This window comes from Lonchura striata, chromosome 1 (assembly GCF_050655825.1).
Source record: "Lonchura striata isolate lonStrDom1 chromosome 1, ASM5065582v1, whole genome shotgun sequence".
NCBI classification, from domain to species: domain Eukaryota; kingdom Metazoa; phylum Chordata; class Aves; order Passeriformes; family Estrildidae; genus Lonchura; species Lonchura striata.
In genome coordinates this window covers 101,178,154-101,187,296 of record NC_140703.1, presented here as the reverse complement: position 1 = coordinate 101,187,296, position 9,143 = coordinate 101,178,154, and the positions used below count along the sequence as shown (strand labels likewise).

The 9,143-nt window shown below is 37.5% G+C and overlaps 2 long non-coding RNA genes across 2 annotated transcripts in view; both read right to left on the bottom strand.

Moving 5' to 3' along the window:
- Window positions 1-9,143, bottom strand: part of LOC146768795 (uncharacterized) — a 182,867-nt gene that overhangs the window by 84,807 nt on the left and 88,917 nt on the right. The window lies entirely within an intron of this gene.
- The window catches only part of LOC146768797 (uncharacterized), a 38,354-nt gene that overhangs the window by 6,905 nt on the left and 22,306 nt on the right, over window positions 1-9,143 (bottom strand). The window lies entirely within an intron of this gene.

The window sequence follows — 9,143 nt, the reverse complement described above, 5'->3', positions numbered from 1 at the left end:
ACAAGTTCTTCCACAAGGGCTGTGGAATCTATTTCCTGAAGAATTTCTCTGGAAAAGGCCCTGAGCAATGTGATCTAACCTGTATCTCACTGAAGCTCAGGCTTGCTTTGAGTCTCTGGAGAGTTCCTTTTCATGAGTAATTCTGTGCTTCTAATGCATCTGTAGAGGAGAAATCTGTATGATTGATACCCTTCACAAGGCAGCAGTATTCACAAGGTGAAAGTGGGTGACATATCTGGGTGCAGACACGTCCCCAGTTCAGCTGACAGGTGCCTCCATCTCTGCAGATGACATGGGATTTCCATTAATGTCTTCAGAGTAGCATTCTGTCCATTTGCACTGATCATAGCAACAGGATTTGAAAAGTGATAATTCAACTAAACAGAGGAAGAAGACTACTCCTCTTACTGCCTCTCTTCAGATTTATTTTGCTCATTTTTTATAAGATAATTTTAATTAAGGAAAAATAATAGTTTCCTTGACAAATATATGGTCTGGTTTCTCGGCAAGGACTTCCTTTGCTTACAGCTTATTTAAGAATATTCATTTTTTACATTTCCTTATTTCTCCTACTGATAAACCCCCTTTTATTGCAGGGGCTCAGCTACAATAAATTGTCACTAATAACAATATTCACAATGCACATCTGAGATATTTTTGTTGATTTCAAACAGCTTATGGCAGTAGTTATAGCAAGTTTTACCCACATTATAGGTCTAATATGCAATTACAAAATTAACCTTTCCTAACAAATGGCAAGGGCTCTGTCTGGTATTGAGTTGAATTCAGCACAATGTTAAAAAGGAATATGCTCAAAAATCCAAATTGCTATAGATGTATTAAAATAGCATCAATGATTCTATGGAAAAGTGGATTTAACAAAGAGCAAGAAAAAGCTTACAATTCTTTCAGACACCACAGGCATTCACAGACAAGATGTAGCACTCACACATATGAATTCAAACCACTCCGTTAAAATAAGACAAGCTTGATTCATGAGCACATGATGATATTCTGCCACTAGGAGAGATCTACAGGAATTACTTGGATTTAAAGCAGTAAATAAAATTATTTTGATGCCATTTTTCAACACAGTAGGAGTTTGGGGGTTGTTCCTTTTTTATCTTGTGCTACAACAACTAAATCCCTTATTATTCCCACCATCACAGAAGTTACATGGATAGGAGTTTTGCAGTGGTTCCCTGCTAAATCCAGTTGCAGGAGCAGGAACTGGAAACACTGAGTCCATCTGACAAAAGCTTATGATCACAGAAAAAAGTGAGGAAAATCTACTGTCATCCTTCTGCTGCTGGAAAGCTGGACATGGTGGGAATTGTGAGCCAGGGTTAGACATTTCCTGCATCTTCTATCATTCTGTCTGGAAAAACAGCCTCCAGTCAACAGAGTAGAACAGAAGTGGCCTGCTTGGTTCCTACAGAAATCAGTAGGAGTAATGACACTGACTCCAATGGGCCTTTAATTATCAGGAAAGGGCAGCTTTTGAAGAGACAGTTACTGCTACAGGACTGAGAGTATTATTTATTTACCCTTAAGGGTAATCATGGCCCCTGTGTACCATTTCATTCTTCCATTTTGTGGTACATATCAAAGACTTCGTGGAACTGTGAGCAAAGGAACAAATCACAAACAAGTATAAGGAGGTATAATTAGTGTGCTGATGCCTCAGCCACTCACCAAGCTGATCATTATCAGACTAGACAATTTCCTGGTTATTCTACTGCTTTTTTCAAATGAAGGAAAAAAAAAGAACACTATGTCCTCAACACTGATTGTCTCACATTTACTCACTTAATAACACCATGTCCCACAAGCTCTTCATGCAAGGCAACAGAGAAAAGGGACATTTCTTTCAAGGAACATAGGCTCTGATAAAGCATGTGCCTAGCAAAGTTTAACACAGTGTGAACAGGCATGGAAAAATAAACCTTAAGGATGCTTCAGGACCTCTTTTTCACATGACAGCAGTGACCTCACCAGCCACCTGGAATGGTGGTGTGCAAATTCAGAAGTACCAGGGTATGGACATCTGCCCCAGGTATTGCAACCTCTCCTAATACTTGATGCACCAAAGTGTTGGTCTGTCTCTTTGAAGTGGTGCTATGACACATTTTTAAAATATTTCAACAGCTGCATGCCCAGTTTGACTTTGTGAATGAAACTATAACTTCTTTCACAACATTTTTGCCTCCCACACAAGGAAAAGAGACATTTGTCAGTCTCTGAATAGGTCTAAGTCTGGAGAAAACTGGACCCTCACACCAAGGTGTTTCTTGCTCCCAACTGTTTCCCTAATTCAGAATTTTTCACCACTTCAGAAGGATCCTGAATATCCTTCTGTTATACCAAGGGTAATTTCCTTGGCATTGCAAGCGAACATTAGAAGTCTCATTACAAAGAGGCTCTCTGAGCAGCAGAGCCTGTAGCCTCACACAGAATCTCAATTCCTTTTTTAATCTGCACAGATAACTGAAAACCTTTCAGGCAACAACATTTAATTTTTTTTTCTTTTTGGGTATTCCCTCAGCTGGAAATGTTAATCTCAAAACTCATACGTTTCTTTTTTTAACACCTTCTGGAGGGTTGTTTCTCTTGATAGGAGCTTCTAAAATAACACTGTTTTTTACCAATTAATCTTTGAAATTGTTTTCCTGAACAGTCTCTTTTCAGATCTTTTACTGTTGTCAGTTTCATCATGACAATATCCTGATTTTAACCCCCACCTATGCTTTTTTTCTAATGTGATGCTTCAGGTTATATCTTAAACTTTAAATAAATCAGGTTATATCTTTAACTTTTCAATAGATATTCAAAGGTAGGAAAAGGTGGGCACTGAGTCTCTCCCTTATCTTCTGACGTTCTGACAGCAGATAAATACAGATTGCTTCCTTTGCTTTTGGGGTGTTTGGAACACTTTAGAAAATTTTCCATGTAGCAAGGTTTGGATTTTGTATGAGATGTAAGACCTTTCTAGTTCCCCTTTGGAACCAGCTTGGGTGTAGGCATGTGCAGAGCTCACCCCCCAAGAAAACACAACAAGGCAGGAGGATGAGAGGTCACACTGACTGTGAGCAAACCCCACTGGGACTGTCCAGCTTGTCAAAGACACCTTTATCACTCCCATATGGTTCTGCCTCTGCTGTCAAATAACCATCCCCAGTCAATGGATTTAGGTACAGATACTTAGTGGTAAAGTGAGTTTAGACTGGGAGCTTGTGGTTAAATAACACCCCTAAAATACTCAACTCCCCACGACTTTGGGTTGTAAGATACAGTGACAAAATAACAGCAAGTCCAGTCTCATAAAGATTCAACAGTTAACACTTCTAAAAAGCACTAATTCAGCAAAGCCAGACTGCATTCTATGTGACCAGGAGCAGAATTTAACCCTTTTCTGTTCTTTTCAGTAACTGTTCTGGCTGTTGCAGAGCACTTATCTGTGGTCTGATTTAGATATACATGGATCACACAGAGACTGATCCAGTTACTCCTCAAAGTCAGGTAAATTCAAGGGTAAAGACAGGTTCCTTTCCATTGGTAAAATGACAAAGGGACTCCACCACTTATACAGTTTTAACTATTTGACACCAAAGAGCCTGACCACAAAATATAGGCTGTCCATGGTATGAACCTGCACTATCAGTGTGAAGCCTCTCTCTTTACAGGATTTTTTTTTATATATATATAATAGATGCCAATAGGTGACAACTCATGTCTTTGTTCCCAAGGGGCAAACAAACCTTGGCCAGAAATTATGCCCAAGGACAGCTCATCTTCTGCTGTTGTGTTCCAGAACTGACATCACAACTCAGACCAGAACAGGGCAGCCAGCTCTACAAAGCACCAACTCAAAACATTATTGACATTTTAAAGTTTACAGTACTTAAAGGACCTGTTCTTTCTAATTTTCTGCAGTAGTAGTCTGTTTTTCCTGCTGATATTTTATGGGAATGGATGGAGTCCCTCCTGACAGTTACAGTCCTCACAGCACTTTTTTCAGGGTGTCATGAGCATGGATTTTGCTCGAGTTTCCTAGAGAGGTTCAGCAGCTCCACGGTGATATGATAGTAGAGCTGTTAAATTTTGCAAAAATATCTTACAATATTACCAGAGCTAATTTGTACATGCAAAGATTTGAAAATTCACCTGGCATTCAGATGGATGGAAAGGTTTCTGCAGCTGCTGAGAACTTACTGACTTCTACCAAAAAGGCACTATTTGTTTCTCTCTTACAATGATAATTTCAAGCAGTAACACACAAACCTCTACACCCTTCACAAACCTAAAAAACCTGTCCTAACATCTGAATACATAAGGCAATGGCACACAGATCTAAAGAAAATTATTCTTTCTTATCTCTACATATGTTTCCTACTGGGCCACATGGATCAAAGGGATATCTAATCAGAGTAATACCTAATGGCAATGGTCATTGAAAGAAGGTTGAAGAGTTCTCCTTTTAGAAGAAAGCAATATTCTACATTTTGGAAGTCAGTAACTTCAGTATTAACATAATTATTTGCACTCTCTATCCTCACTGAAAAGATTAATTCTTTGCTATCCAGCCTTCCAGAAAAGCTGATTTACACAATTTTATACACCCTGAGCTCTCAAATACACTGTTGAGTCATTTTTCTGAGTGAAGAAAATGGCTCTCATTTAAGGAAAAAAAAAAATAGGTAGACATATTATTTCATCAAGTAAAATTCCCATCCCAGTGGTCTCCCTTTTTGCCAAGATTTCTACAACTCTGTCTGAATGCTGGGTGGGTTAATTGGTTTAATTAGGATTTTAAAGAAAAAATGTCCAACAAATTATTTTTCTCCTCTCTGAAGAGTTCATTCCTGTTTTCTGACCTGGAAAATTCTATTGTGATCTTAGACTTCATACCTATTTAGCTTCACTGTTTCTGTTCGTTTTTATCCTGACACCAAATCTGATGTCTCAGGTCTTTCACAGAAAAATAAATCATGAATCCACACCACCTGTAGCATCAAGAATGGTATAAATTTTTTTCATTGAAATTAAAAGCAATATTGAAATACTGAAAGCAATGTATACCACCCAAAGTTCACTTTCCTGTGGAGGAGGTGTAATGAATTAAACCCATTAATGAAAGAAATGGGCACTTTTTTTCATCTGGAAGGCCAAAACATTGCAAATCTTTCACCTGGAAGTCCCCATACCCTGCATAAAATATACTGTTGGTGATAGTCTGCACAGCTCTGGATACATGTACATGCCATTCAGACAGAGACAATGGAATATAATTAATTTTTGGGTTTGCTTTGTTGACTTTGAAGGGAACACTGGTTTTTAGCCTTGCCAAATTCCAGATGCAAATTTGTTCTGCATTCTCCAGTGTAGTGCTCTAATCTGCAGCACAGCTATAGATTTATGCTGAGTGCAGAACCTACCAAGGCCATGGATTTTGCTGAATGCCTGAGCAGCTCTATGCCACCAGCTTCTTGAAAGCATTTGAAGGTTTCCAGACCCTTCAAAGAGAGAGCTCTTTCTTCATACAGGAGAAAACCTAGTAACTATGTTATTGGTTATTGCACCTTGAAAACAATATTCTATTTTCCATCCTTTTGACTGAAGTTCTCTGATACATCACATACAGTTTATGTCTTGCTGATACTAAAACATTATTTAATTTCCCCACTCAAACTCACTGCTAATGTGGATGTGCTAAAGCAGTTTCTTCATTCTTTGAGAAAAAAATACCGTTTTCTATATATTGTGAAAAATATATTTATAAACTTTTTTCTTATGAATTTTCCATTACAATCAAGTCTACATTTTCTGGTATGTTTTTCTCATCTGTAAAACAAATGCAATTGCAGGATATCAATGATGTCAAAGGATTTGTAGGAGTAGGGCTTTGATAGCTGACCAGAAAGACACTTTTCTGCCTAACATATATGCTTAATAAAGTAGGATGTGCACTGCCCCAGAGGGGCTGCAACCCACAAGTGTTACATTTCCTGCACAGTTTGGTTTGAGACAGGCAAGGAAATTCTTCCTGTCTATGAAGAGCTAAAATTCCCACACAAGGTCTGTCCACTGCTTTTGAGAGAAAAACATAAAATCCAATCCAGATATCTATAAAAAGCAGGACCTTTCCACCTACACTGGGAACAAATCTTCCAAAATAATCTTCATCATCATTGAAGCACTTCAATGGTGTTTTACTGAATTCAAATATTTTTCAATTAACACATTCAAAAATAATTTTGAATTATTGTTCCATTTCCTTGTACCCTTAGTGGATCCATTTGACATTTAAAATTCAATCTCTGCTGAGGATGCACACAGATTAAATTTATTACATAATGAATCTGAAATGTAATAATGCACAAACATATCCCTACGGTACCTTTATTCTCAAAAGGGAGTTTCAGATCAATGTGAGGCAAGCTGGAAAATTCTTGCCAAATACTAAGCAGTAAAAAAAACTTCCTCTTCAAATAATTTGCCAAGAGATGAAAGCAAATCATAGGAAACATTTTCTGATCTTTGCACCAATCATTTGGGACATTTTTTTAAATCAAAACAAATTGATTTGGACTCTAACTCTTGATACTGGAAAGAATGAAAATATCCTTTTCTTGGTTGACTTCCACAGTGTTCCACTGAGTAAAATCATTGACAGCACAGCCAGGTAACACTGAAAAGGTTAGTAATGCTCTGCCAGAGCTTTCATCCACAAAGAGCCCTGGTCTGGTTTATCTTTAATTTTAGATCAAAATATTTTAACTAAGTGAAAAAGTAACAAATAGTAACCACTAGAAGATAACTGCTATTCTCCTCAGCCTCTCTGCACAGTCCTATCACCTGTCTCATATCACAGTCTCCATATTGCAAGATCCTTCAGTAGATCTTCATAGACAGCATTAATTTTCATTATGTTGAATAATTTTATACTATTATCAGATTTTGTCACCTCTTCATTCATGTAATCTTTCTATTCACTGATAAAAATTTTGAGTGGAACTGATCACAATGTCACTGATCATTTTCAACCTTTCTTCCTGTTTTAAAAACAAATCTCTTTTTGTTGTTTTCTGTGTTTTATCCAGTTATTAATTCATGAGAGCACCTTCCTTTTTTTCTTTTCTGACTATTTCTTTAAGAGCCTCTACTGACAAGCCTTGCCAAAGCTTTTTCAAAACTCATGTGTATTAATCCTCTTTTACACAGATCCTCTCTTTTTCGTGCATCTCTTGAGCCCTTCAGAAGGTATTACCTTCTTCTACAAAACTCCCAATCATTATATTAATATTTATTTGTGTGTCCTTTTGTTCTATATTTTCCTACTATTTTTGCCAGTCTTACAGATACCTTTATTTATAATGTGTGATTTTTTTGACAATTCTTGGATTCATTTTAACCAAATTAGTGCCATTTTCATATTTGCCTGAAACTCAGGTTCTTTTGACTAGAGGTAATTTACTTCAATCCATTGCAATCCAGCAATTCTCTCTGCTAACTCCCTACAAACATGTGAGCAAATACCATCTCATTTAAATAAAATTTTAACGTTTTTGACAATATTCTGCAATATATTCCATGTCTTAGTTTTGAGTGAGTTCTTTAAATCCTTATCCCACTAGAGATTTTAATCAATTTAGGAATATTGCTAAGTTTTTGTATAACAAACACTGATACAGATAATTCATGACTTTTTCTCCTTGAGTGCTTTTTCGTGACTTTTTCTCCTTCTGTGCTTATGTCAGCTCTCACCTCATGGATTCTCTGGCAGACTTCCTGCTTCCGACAGTTTTTATAAGTTGTCTTTTTATGGCTAGTTTAAATGCTTTTAGCAATTTTTCTCATCAAAATCTTTTTTGGCTTGCCTTGCTATGAATTAACTTTTACCTTCCTAGATTTTGTGTCTCTTTGTACTTTCTCATTTGAGCAGAGGTTTAGAGACATCTTCCTTTCAAGAGTTTCCTTCTTTCTCTTCCTTTAGCATAGACTTTTTTGTTTTTTTAAGATCCTCTTCAAGTCCTTTCTGAGTTATGATATGCTTTCTCTGAACCCAAAACATTGATTTGCAATGCACATTAACTGACACCAAAAAATTAGTCTGAGCCTTCAAACAGTGTCCATGCTGTCTGCAATATTTTTATACTTTTAGCCATTTTCTAGTTAAGTGTCTGCTAACTTTTTGGTAGTTTTACTAGAACATACATTTTAGTGTTGTGGTTTTTTGGGCTTTTTTTTTTGCTTACCAGGATATCAAATCTGACTACACTGTTATAGGTGACTGATAACTCCATCTTGAACCAGTCCTTGTAGATTGTCCAAGATTAAATCAGGAGCTGTTTTTCTACAGGCAGGACAATGTGCTCTAAGGGGTACATCTAATGGTGTTTGAACACTCAATAAATGTGTCATGGTGATATAATTTTCTTAATCTGAAGTAGACCTGGGAAGTTACAAACATTTGATATTACTCATATTTTCTTCTTTGCCTTAGATTGTTGAAATGTCTCCCAGGCATGTGGGGAAAAATCTAATACAGTTTCTGGGAAATCAGCACATCTGCGTGCCTCTTTGAAGAGCTGCACAGCACTGCCTGTGGCGTGAAGAATAGGAGGGACAGAGGTCTGTGTGTATCTGCAGGCAATGTGGGACAGCCTGCCCAGCTGGAGTCTTTCTGATAACTGGAAGAAATCTCAGGTTTTCAGACCCTGATATCTGCTAACAGGGCAATACAGTGTTGAAAACCATCCAGGATGGCTTAGGGACAGCATCCCAACAGAGCTGAACTGGAAGTCAAAAACTGAGGGTACTCTTCTCAACCTCATACTTAGATAAAGCCAGTCAGGCTTGTAAAGCCAGTAAAGTCCAGTGAAGGTCAGGAGCAGCCTTGACTGCAATGACCATGAGATGGCAGATTTCAGGATCCTGAGGAGACAAGGCAAAATGCAGCAGGATCACAACCCTTGTTCAGATGTGCTTGGAACAATTTTATAGAATACAGCTCTGGAGAGAAGAGGGAACGAGCAGAGCTGGTTGATTCTCCTCCAAGCTCAAAAATGGACCAACTCAATGAGCAGAATATCAAGCCAATGTGGCAGGAGATGAACATGGATGAAAAAGGAGCTCTTAATTTA